The sequence below is a fragment of the Oryzias melastigma genome, linkage group LG17, assembly GCF_002922805.2.
Source record: "Oryzias melastigma strain HK-1 linkage group LG17, ASM292280v2, whole genome shotgun sequence".
NCBI classification, from domain to species: Eukaryota; Metazoa; Chordata; class Actinopteri; order Beloniformes; family Adrianichthyidae; genus Oryzias; species Oryzias melastigma.
In genome coordinates this window covers 27043866-27055205 of record NC_050528.1, presented here as the reverse complement: position 1 = coordinate 27055205, position 11340 = coordinate 27043866, and positions in this window count along the sequence as shown.

Sequence of the window (11340 nt, the reverse complement as noted above, 5' to 3'; positions counted from 1 at the left end):
CAGTGAAAGCCAGTGGGACCGGGCCTTCAGGGCAACATTTCAGATGTGCGCCAAAACCACTCCCCACAAAGCCAGCTTCTTCCCCCGAGCCATCACTTTGATGAACTCTTGAACAGTCACAGAGTGTGGAACATAGACATAAGAACTGTTACATTGGAATAACTGTTATGTTGATTTTTTTGTTGATACTTTTAAGTTTGTTTTTGTTTTAAGTGTTTTAGGTCTACTGAGTAACTCTGGTGCCTAAAGGGTTAAAAATAAATGTATTATTCATCAGTAAGAAAAACATTAAAAATAATCATCCATAACCAATAAAGTTAACAGTGCATGAAACATACCAATTTTTCACCATTAGTAACATTTATTTTAGCAACCAGCAGCAAAGAGGAGCTGTCTCAAAAAAGGAGTCCTGAGAATGCGGTCCTGAGAGCGTTGTTGGGTCTCCGGGCCTGCAGGTTCATATTACTGTAATAATGTGGAACATCCTTCTTGTTGCTTTAATGGAACTCACCTGGTAAATGAATGATCACAGGTGTCTAAGATTGATGTCAGTGATTCAAAAAGCCCCAAAGACACAATGTCATTGAAAAACAAAGAATTTGATCTTTTTGGCACTTAAATACAATATTCTCAATAATTTGGAACTCATTGTATGATGCTTTTGAACACAGAGTCAGAAACTCCCAAAGATCAATAATAATGATCTTGATAAGTCAAAAACACATGAACAGCGTTGACCTCTCACCCTTTGAAACCAGTCTGCTCAGAGCAGTCCCCACTTTTAATAAGAACCCAGCACCTGTAAACACAACAGTTCCAAGCTGTTTCAATACATTGTCTGGGAAGCCTGAAAAGATTGAATTTCTTTTTGAACGCACATTTATAGAAGGTTGCCGTAAAAAAACATTAGTCCATGATGAAGCACTGTATGGAGAGAAAGCTGAAGGGAGGTACAGGACTGTCCTGACTGAACAGGAGAATACTGTCAGTCAGCTCAACGCCAACTTAAGAGTCATGATCTTAATTAGACTTCTTTTTACTGACTTTTGTGAATTCTGTTTTTCTATTCCATTTATGCATGTGTGCATGTTGTTTATATATACTATACTGAATTTTTTTAATTAATTTTCTGTGTATTTAGTAGTGTGTGGGGGTGGGATTGGACACAAATACTATTGTTCCTGCCCACAGATGGTCAATTGTTTTGAGTCAGTGAAGCATGATGAAGCACTCACCATGAAGTTGGACTTCCCTTAAAGAGAATGACAAACAGACAGATACATAAATAGAAACCATTCATTACCCAAACTCTGATTCCCAACTCTGTACAGATTAGTTAGCTCTGCACTTTTCTGAACTGAGATGTCTGAGGTTTTTCTCAGGAACTGCAGTAGCCACTCCCCCAGTTTGGGGGTAACCAATCCCAGTGTCTGATTGTCGAGGGCATCACCATCTAACCTTCCTCCAGTTCTTCCCAGAGTCCCAGCCAGGTATTTGATTCTTCTTCCTGATGTTGCCATCACTTGGTATTTTTCTCATTTTCACCTTGGCGTTTCCAGTTAATATTCCACATACATGTTCCTTCCTTAGTCCCCTGAATAGTTATATGAGTAAAGCATCTGGTGACAAACTATTCAAGGACTAAATAACCTTTGAATGTATTTCATTCACAATCTAAAACTTGTACACAGATACAGACTTGAATATAAATATAAATGATTCCATAATTTCACTAAATCATAAATTGACATTTTTGTACTTAAACAATACAACAACACAAAAAATCCATTAAACGTGACATTTTTCAAAAACAATAACTGCTTAAAAAGAAGTGGTAGGAAACATATTTATATAATCCAAACCCTATTATATTGAACTATTTTACTAATTTCTCCACATAGTTGTTATAATCTAATTAATTCACTGAGAATTAAAGATATTGCATCATTCCAGAAATCGTTATTCAAATTACTGGTCAAGTATAAAAATGGAGTGCTTTAAAATTGTCATCAGAAATGATAATTACAATATTCCAGAAATTAATATTACTCATCCTAGTTCCAGTATTAAAGTTAAATGCTTGTCGCAAAGTGAAATGTTTAATGGTTATGATGAGTAAAGATTGTAACAAATAACTTTTTTTAAAGTTGTCAAAGTCAGTGTCCTTGTTACAGTTGAACCACGTTACAAATGTGGCAATGAGGTCAAATGAAAGGTCTATAATCTGTAGATCGGCCATGGTGACTCCAAGGCTGGTTTTCTTTCTTCTACTGTCAATCAGCTTTCCTTCTGGTTTAACAAAGTTCTCTACACTGTAATCTGTGCAGACAGTGCTTATCAGGGTCACTGTCAATTATGAAGCTGTCATTTTTGACAACCTATTGAAATACAACTAAAAATACATTTAACATTTATAAACACAAAATTATAGACAATAAAAGGCATTTATGCCTAATTATCATCATAATATTTAACTGTGTAATTTCAAAAGTAAGCATTTCTTGCTCATTTTCTATTATTCCCTCCTAATTACTGTTTCCATACAATAATAAAATAATAAAATTTTGGATTAATCTGAACTCTATTTATAGATTAGTTGTACATCTGTCTGTGTGGTTGATTTCAAACATTTTCCCTTTTGAAGAGAAGCATCATCAAATGTAGCTGCGAGGTATTTGGACGTGACTGCAGTTTTCTAATTATCTGTACTCTATCCAAGGAAGAGTAAATTTGAGCTAATGATTAAAACTTATCATGAATCAGCAGTTTGGAGAAGCTTTTTCCACTGGAGCATCATTTAAGAGCCGTAGAGGTGCTAATGCTTTACTTCAAAGTCATCAGCAGAGGGCGCTCCAAGAGCAGAAAAGACTTAAGAATTCATCTAACTTGTCAAAAGTGTTTTTTTCAACTCAACTAAAAGCAATAGTTCAAAAGCCTAAAGAAAATGAATGAAATACAAATATTTTAAGGAACAAGAGACTGTTGTTTATCCAATTTAGACTGACTGTTTCAGTTTGACTTCTAAACTTTATGACTTGATTTAAAAAATAAATAAATAAATAAATAAACTTAAGTCCTGTCAACAACTGTCAACAAATCATCTTTCAGACTTCACAGATTTTAATTACTTGACTCTGTTTGGATGAAGGACGTATTCTACAACAGTTGTTACCATTAATATATCAGTCATATCTGTTGTAACACATGACAACAGTCATCCAGCCTCCACAGTGACAGAGTCGCACACAGCTGTCAGAGCTTCTGCAGACGCCGTCCTGGACTACCCAGTAGCCGGCTCACCGCCAAGGATAGATAGAACGCTGAGTCAGGGGCTGATGTAGAGCAGGGAGGGAAGGAAGGACAGTGGAATAAGAAGAGGAGGGGGGGTCACGACGCTGAGGGAATAAATTAGAAGTGGGATTGGGGGAGGGATGGAAAGAAGGAGGGAGAAAAAGAAAAAAAATGGAGGGCAAGGAGGTGGGAAAAGGGAAGCAATGTGACAGTTAATCAACGCAAAGAAGCCTCTTAGAGAGACAGATCTCAGAAACATAGGTTTGTTGTTTCATTGAGAAAAAGGAACATATTGGTCCCCCCCAGGGCAGACTCATACAGTAGAGAAGCTACGCCGGAGGAGACAAGGGTGGGGCCACAAATCCATTCGCCAACACAAACATTTCGTGGAAGCTGCAGGGGACTGGGATTATGTGGCTCATTCAGACACCGCAGATTATGTCTGACCAAACAGACTCCATTGAAGAGGGAGATTAGGGGCTATTTTCTATACTTTTGTTAAGTGAAAATGATCAGCTTTGCCATAACAGGATAATCTTAAGGCATCAAATGGTCCACAGATGTAAAAGCGACAGTAATGAAAGACAAATCTTCTCTCCAAATCCCCTCAGATCGCTTCATTTCAATATGTTTTAGACATTAGGTTGTAATTGGATTTCTTTTATTAATCCCAAAAAGATTAAGATTGAAACATAATTAGAAGAAGGAAATTGTAATCATAAGCATTAGTCTAAACTTTACTACTATAATTAGAAATGATTGGTAAATGTTGAATATATGAACGCATACTTTTTAAAAAAAATGTACAGCTAAAATATATTTAAGAGTCATTATGAATGACACATTTATGGATTTCCTTGTGTTATTACCAAGAAATAATGAAATATTACAACAGAGCATTCAAAGAAAGATGCTTTTAACCCAAATTTCAGACTTTGACAAACATTGTTCATCTTGTATGAATTATTGCATGAATGTTTGGTGGCCGTCAGCTTGTGTCACTGTCAGGTGTCATGGAAATTCAGGCTCATTTGATTACTATCTTTAGGTCTTCTGCTTTTTTGGTGTCTCTCATTTCAAGAGTCCATGGACTTTTGACACCAGTCCATGGAATTTTAAAAACATTTTTTGTTTTATCAAGTCAGGTGAGACTGCAGGCCAGTTGACATCATGGGCCTGCAAAGCCTTCAGTGAAGGCCTTGAATTATCAAGTTCATTTTTAAATAAGTTGGATTCGCTATAAAACAAATGTTTTTAAAAAAAATGCTTTTGTTCAAGTTTAATGACTGTAGAAACTTTATACTGAACTTCAAGAAAATTGAAGACAAATATTAACTGACTGAAAGTGAGACAAAAAATTACTTTCCATATTTAATAAAGGCGGCACAGTGGCGCTGTGGTTTCACCTCCCAAATCCCAGCACGGCTCTTTCTGTGTGGAGTTTGCATGTTCTCCTCATGCATGTGTGGGTTTTCGTCATCCAACAGTCCAAATACATGCTTTAAAACTTAATAAATTGCTCCTAAGCATACACGTGTAATTGTGTGTCCCTGTACCTGTCCTGTGTACCCCACCTTTGCCTAACAGTATCCAGGACAGCCTCTGGCCACCGTTTGACCCTGAAAGGGTTACGGCAGGTTAAGAAAATACTGTGGATTGTCTTTTATGGTATTGCTGATTTGCAAATTTTTCAGTGCATTCACTTTTAGCACAATGTGGCTGCAGACCTCCATCAATCAGTCTCCTCTGGGCCGTGTCGTCGGGGCAGAATGCATTCAGTTTGCCACAATTACATAAATCTTTAATCACATCTTTTTTTTTAATTCTATAGTAATCAACTTATCTTTACATGAACATTTGAACTTTGAGAATGAGAGAAAAGAATAAAAATGTTCATGTCTGTATTAGAAAAGTGTATAAAGTGTGTAGTGAGGAGTTTTACAGCCTTAAAACGTCCAACTTTTCTGATTTCACCCATCAGGGGTTATTTTTAGAAAGTATCTCCTGGAATAAATGAGGGAACACTGAGAGAACAAACCACTAACTACCTAATTTGTTTGTACAAATCTTCTGACTTGATTAAATATGGAAGATCTCCTGCAGAGAACAAGACCATTACCATAAATGGGGCCACTTGTTTAGCTTAAACCCCCAAAGCTGAAGCTCTGTTGTCCGTGGAGACTTTGTTTACGTTCCACCCGCACTGCCACCAACACTATTGGAGTTACACGCCTTAAAACAAAAGTCCTTTGTGGACAAAATTTATGCATGGAAACAACATTTGTAATTTGCGGTTTAATTGTTGGCAATGTTTGAAACTTTTCATTGGATTTGGATTGATCAGCCACCAGGATAAGATGTTCCGTTATGCCCACAGAAGAGCAGAACCGTGGGCAGTTCTGAGTGGACGATGAGTGACACTCTGAATGCACATTCCACTTGATTTGCTCAGAGATTCAATTCACTGATGGTTGGCCTTTCATCCCATTAGCTCTAAATTCCTATAACTGGGACTCCAAATACATGGGCCCCATATCAGGGCCGGCCCCTGCTGGGAGGGCATATGGGCTGCTTTGTTTGCAGGAAGGGAGTGTGTGTGCAGGGTCCACCAATCACTGCCCTCGCCTAGGGAGTTAAACAAATTGATTGGCAGGAAAGTGGCGGCCAGTTGCAGACACTGTGGTCTCCATTCTTTAGCTCGGAGAGCTGTTATGAACGGACTGAAAAGCTTTTTCTTAGGCTTACACAGTGGAGATGTTTTTCTTTATAGATTTTCATAATAAAATTTTGTAGAAAGAATTCACAGTTGATGGTAGGAGTTCGTCGTCGAACAACATGTTTGCAAATGAGGAAATGTATTGTAGTTGGTCTTTTAAAGTCTTTTTTTGTATTGTCGATTCGTTTTGAGCTTGATCCTCCATTATCTTACAGATCTTATGATGAAATTACATTAGCGCAGACTCAGCATGGCTTAACACGTGTTCCCTAGGGGGCGTACTGTAATGTGGGCTTGATTTTCTTGTTTCTCTTTTCCTACTTCAACCATGGCGAGTTGGAGTAGAGGTGATTTACATACACGATGAGAGTCTGCCGTTGACAGAAAACAGTTGGAGACAGTGATAGGTTTTTCTTTCCTACAAGGAGCCTGTACTCGCTAAAGCACTGCTCAAGTGCAACATGATTGAAATCGAGTCACAGCGAGGTGAGACGAGTCAAAAACAACGGACAGTTTGATTCATATCTCTCTGAACTGCTTGTTACTTCTCAATGGAAACAGATGTTGAAGAAAGTAAAATCTTTGTGTTTTTTAGATCCTTGTGTGACACTACAATGCGTGCTTCCTTGGGTATGAAAAAGAACCTTTTGGACTTCTTTTGGGAGGTGTCAACGCTCACCTGAACTCTGGCAAAGACCAGGCAAACCATGGCCCAGTTAGGTCTAAGTCACTTTGATTCTGGTAACTTTATTAACCACAAACCAAAGAGCTGAAGTGAACAAAGGGATTTAAATGACCATAAAGGTCAATTTTAATTCAATTCAATCCAATTTTATTTATTTAGCCCAATATCACAAAATCATTTGCCTCATTGGGCTTCATGTTGATAATTCTACAGAAGCAGAGGGTCGGACATAAAATATAAACAATAGTTAATTGCTAAACTAAACAGACTAAATAAAGTGGTTATCCCTGCCCTTAGACCCTCTCTCTCGCTAAGGAAAAACTCCCCAAAAAACCTGATTAAGGAAAAAAAGAAGAAACCTTAGGAATGCCCACATGAGGCAGAGATCTTATCCCTGGACGGACAGACGATCTTTCTAACTCTACAACTACATGATTAAATAGTGTAGTGGATGGGCTTCATCGAGATAGGCTGGGGGGACAGATGAGGATGCAAGATGTGCCAGAGGCGAGGTCCACTGCCAAGAACAGATGAGCCACCTGGAATCTCTCCCACTCTGAGACACCAAACGAGCCAGTGACGAGGTCCACTGCCAGGAACAGGAACACAGACGAGCCTCCTGGAAACGGAAGTCTCTCCCGCTCTCCCTGGAGAGGAGTGGGAAAAAGGAACAACATATAAATCACACTGCACCATCAGAGGCATGCAAAACTCATTCATAAATAAATAATAAAGAATAGAGGAGAGAAGTAGATGAAAATAGAGGATAGAACCCCGGTGCACCATACTTTCCCCAGGTTCTATTTTCTAGCAGCTTTCTATGTTAATATTTAGAGAATATACATATTTTTTAGCATATCAAGTAGATATTGGAGAAATATGTAAATTATAATTATAGTTATTCCCCCAAACCTCATTACAGTTGGGGAGCAGTATGTTAAATATTCTCTGATTACTAGCTATCCTGGCAATAGGCCTATCCAAAGAGGAATGTTTTTACCCTAACTTTGAATGTAGACACTGTGCTGACCTCTCTCACATGAGCTGGGAGCTTGTTCCATAACATAGTGGCTTGGTGGCCGAAGGTGAGCAAAGTGTTCTGATTGGTTGTAAGGAACTATGGGATCTTTAATATAGGATGGGGCCTCACCATTCAGAGCCTTATATGTTAACAGGAGGATTTTGAACTTGATCCTGGACTCAACTGGTAGCCAGTGGAGAGAAGCTAACACAGGAGTGATGTGTTCTCTTCTGCTAGTTCCTGCTAACAATCTTGCCGCTGTGTTCGGGACAAGCTCAAAACGTTTTACAGAACTTTTAGGGCATGCTATTAGCAAAGAGTTACAGTAATCCAGTCTAGACGTAACAAATGCATGGACGAGTTTTTCAGCGTCACTTTTAGGTAACATATTCCTGATCCTAGCTATATTACGTAGGTGAAAAATGCAGTTTTGCAACTTTGTGATAAGTTATGAAATGATAAATCCTGGTCAAATGAAAGCCTTTATGCTTCTGACTGTAGAATGTTTACACCATCCAGGGAGACTATCTGATCTGAGAGAGCATCTCTCAGGTGTTTAGGACCCAGTATCATGATCTCTGTTTTTTCTGGGTTTAGAAGGAGGTAGTTAATTGTCATCCAGGTCTTAATGTCTCTGATGCATGAATTCAGTTTCTCTAGGTGGTCATTCTGGTCAGGTTTAATGGATAAATACAGCTGTGTATCATCTGCATAACAGTGAAAGTTAATGCTATGTTTCCTGATTATGTTTCCTAAGGGCAGCATGTAAAGCGTGAACAGAATGGGCCCTAAAACTGAGCCTCTCTTTTTTTTGTTTGTTTTTGCTGCTTTTCCATCCAGATCAGAGCTCATTTTAGTTTGTCATCCCCAAAAGAACAGTTGTTGAAACTGTGATTTTTTTTTTTTTTTTTTTTTAAGCCTTTTGGTCCAAAAGTGAACCAAACAAATACGTACTATTTATAACCATTTTTGCATACTTAAGTTGAAACAGAGAAAAGAAAATTAAAATCTTTAGTAGAACCATGTTTTAGACACAAAACAAGAATGTTTTTGGACACATGCTATATATATAAATACATAGATATTCTAATTATATTCTAGAAAAACTCACATGCAGACTTAAAAACATGCTGACTGGTTGTCTGGTCTTTTTTTCAGAAAAAAGGTAATACTCAATAATAAATGTTGCCGGATATGTCATATTTTTCTTGATTATGTGCAAACACAATAACCCTAAAATAAAAGCAATAACAGAAAAAAACTGCATTGGATTTATGGTTTAATGAATATTCCTCAATGGCTGAATGATAATGTCTCTACAGGGAGTAATGCTGAACTCTGTGAACTTCCCTGAGCAATATGGATGAAAATTAAATGAAACTACTTAAATTGCTTACATTTCTTTGAATATATTCTTCCTTTTTATGATCTTTAGGTTGCAGTGGTTTCAGTACATCCAACTGAAGGGGTGTTTTCGTGATGATGACTTGAGTAAACTCTCTTTTGCCGTCCAGCAGCCCAGATGTTCATATCCAGGCCTGAGTGATGGCTGTGGGCTGTCTCTTGTTGGGACTGTTAATAAGGCTCTGTCATGCCTGTGTTCAGTCAGCACCCACACATGAAGCCTAATGAAGCATGACTCCTGACACTGGCTGAATTCATTTTTCCTCTCCTTTTTATTTCCCTTGCTTTGCATTTGACTGTGTCATTTTGCTGGGATGAATGAAAGAGGGTACCATGGGGCCTCTGTGGCTTCAGCTGAATTTTAAAAAGCTCCTGGATTCATTCTAGTTCATGAAACAAAAAAGACTTCCAATTTATTATGAAAGTGAAAATAATCTTCATGTTTGTAATGAAATAAAGTTGGGGTTATGAGAAAAGAAGTCATCATCCACCTTTTGTGTGCTTTCTATGTCAACCAGGGATGTGTTCCACAACACGATTTTATTCAAAATTCTGGATTTTCTTTTAACTGTGAAAAATAACAGTGGAACTTTTGCAAAAAATACATTAGTGGAGTAAAACTAACCCATTTCACTGTGAGCACAACCCATCTCCTGTTCCCTAATAATTAACAAAATGGGAACAAAAAACTCAAAATTTCAGTTATAAGACATTTTAGGACTTATTTTTAAGTAGTTATGCCCCATGCCTTCTCCTTTCTCCTTGTAAATGCGTGTTTTGTGTCAAATTGTTTTTTTCCTTTTTACGTTCAAAATAAAACTTATTTGTCCATGGGTAAAATGGGCATAGTGTTATATGCAGTGTTAAAGTGCGTTTATGCGCTTACATTTTGAACCCAGACTTGCTTCTCTGGGTATTTAATCGCAAAATTGACAGACTGGAAATAGACCTTCTGCATAAAGCTTGTGTTGTGTTGCAGAAGGTTGTGTCAGCGCACCGCAGATGCACTGCAGATGGACCGGTGTAAATCACGCTTCAGTATTCAATGTTACTATGTTTTAGAATAGTTTTATAATTCATTGCTGATAATCCACTTACATTGTGTTTTTTGCAGCTTTTATTTTACTTGTTTATTTGTAGCAGTGTTTTTTTTTTTTTGCTTAATTGTCTTTTACTCTGTTTTATTTATTTGTTGATTTGTATCATATTTTACTTGTTTTACTCTGGAAAGCACTTTGTGACACTGTCTTTGAAACGTGATATACAAACAAAGGTTACTTCCTTTTTTGTAGCATTTCTTTGATGATTATACCAACTCCATCTTCACATGTCTCAGTAAAAAATCTTTAGAACGGCTTCAGTTTGTCCAGAACGCTGCTTCAAGGCTTTTAATCTAAACTTCCACATGTCACTCTTCTGCTAATCCAGCTGCACCGGCTCCTCATTTGTTTCAAAATGCAGTTTAAAATCCTGGTTTTAACATATAGAGCTTTTAATAATCAAGCACCGGCCTATATAAAGGACTTGTGCAGCCGTACACTCCCAGCAGGTCCCTCAGATGATGTGACCAGGACCTGCTGGTTGTTAAAAGAACTCGGTTAAAAACGTGACAGAGTGTTTGCAGCAGTGGCTCCATCTCTCTGGAACTCTCTTCCTCTCAGCCTCAGATCTGTAGACTCAAGTGTTTTCTTTTAAAAATCAGCTAAAAACACATCCTTTTAAATAGTTTTTTATTCTGTTTTTATATTGTGTTTCACTGTTTTATTCTGTTTTACTGTGAAGCACTTTGTGACATTGGACATGCCTGCTATAAGTTAGACAGGAAGCGGCTAAACAGTCTACTACTCTCCTGAAGGTCCATGAGGTTAACCTAATAAATGCAACAATATTGAGGAGTTAATCGCATTTTAGCAAACCTGATCAAAGATCAAAATCATCCAAGATTTTACAGATGCTTTGAACTAAAGTCATTTTAACAGACCAATGACGCAGACTCTGGAGTGACTACTCTTATCTGGACAAGCCTTGATGTTCTACCATCCAGTGAGATACTCTGGAAAAATTGAGCAAACACTTAGGTGACAAATGGCCGTCACGTGCCGAGAACAACTCATCAGCCCTGGGCAGTAATGATGAATGTAAATCCTGTCAGTGCTTCCACTGCAGCCCTGATGTGGCTCGTCCAGTTACATAAGCAAACTTAATGGTGGACAAACATTTGTG